The sequence below is a fragment of the Bison bison genome, unplaced genomic scaffold (assembly GCF_000754665.1).
Source record: "Bison bison bison isolate TAMUID 2011002044 unplaced genomic scaffold, Bison_UMD1.0 scf7180017864270, whole genome shotgun sequence".
In the NCBI taxonomy this organism is placed as follows: domain Eukaryota; kingdom Metazoa; phylum Chordata; class Mammalia; order Artiodactyla; family Bovidae; genus Bison; species Bison bison.
The window spans coordinates 4,058,652-4,059,188 of record NW_011494842.1 but is presented as its reverse complement, the minus strand read 5'-3'; positions in this window follow the sequence as shown (position 1 = coordinate 4,059,188).

Here is a 537-nt window from a genome sequence, read left to right as displayed (position 1 = left end):
AAAACCCTAAAGACTCCACCAGAAAATTACTAGAATTAATCAATGATTATAGTAAAGTTGCAGGATATAAAATCAACACACAGAAATCCCTTGCATTCCTATACACTAATAATGAGAAAACAGAAAGAGAAATTAAGGAAACAATTCCATTCACCATTGCAACGAAAAGAATAAAATACTTAGGAATATATCTACCTAAAGAAACTAAAGACCTATATATAGAAAACTATAAAACACTGGTGAAAGAAATCAAAGAGGACACTAATAGATGGAGAAATATACCATGTTCATGGATTGGAAGAATCAATATAGTGAAAATGAGTATACTACCCAAAGCAATTTATAGATTCAATGTAATCCCTATCAAGCTACCAACAGTATTCTTCACAGAGCTAGAACAAATAATTTCACAATTTGTATGGAAATACAAAAAATCTCGAATAGCCAGAGCGATCTTGAGAAAGAAAAATGGAACTGGAGGAATCAACCTGCCTGACTTCAGGCTCTACTACAAAGCCACAGTTATCAAGACAGTAT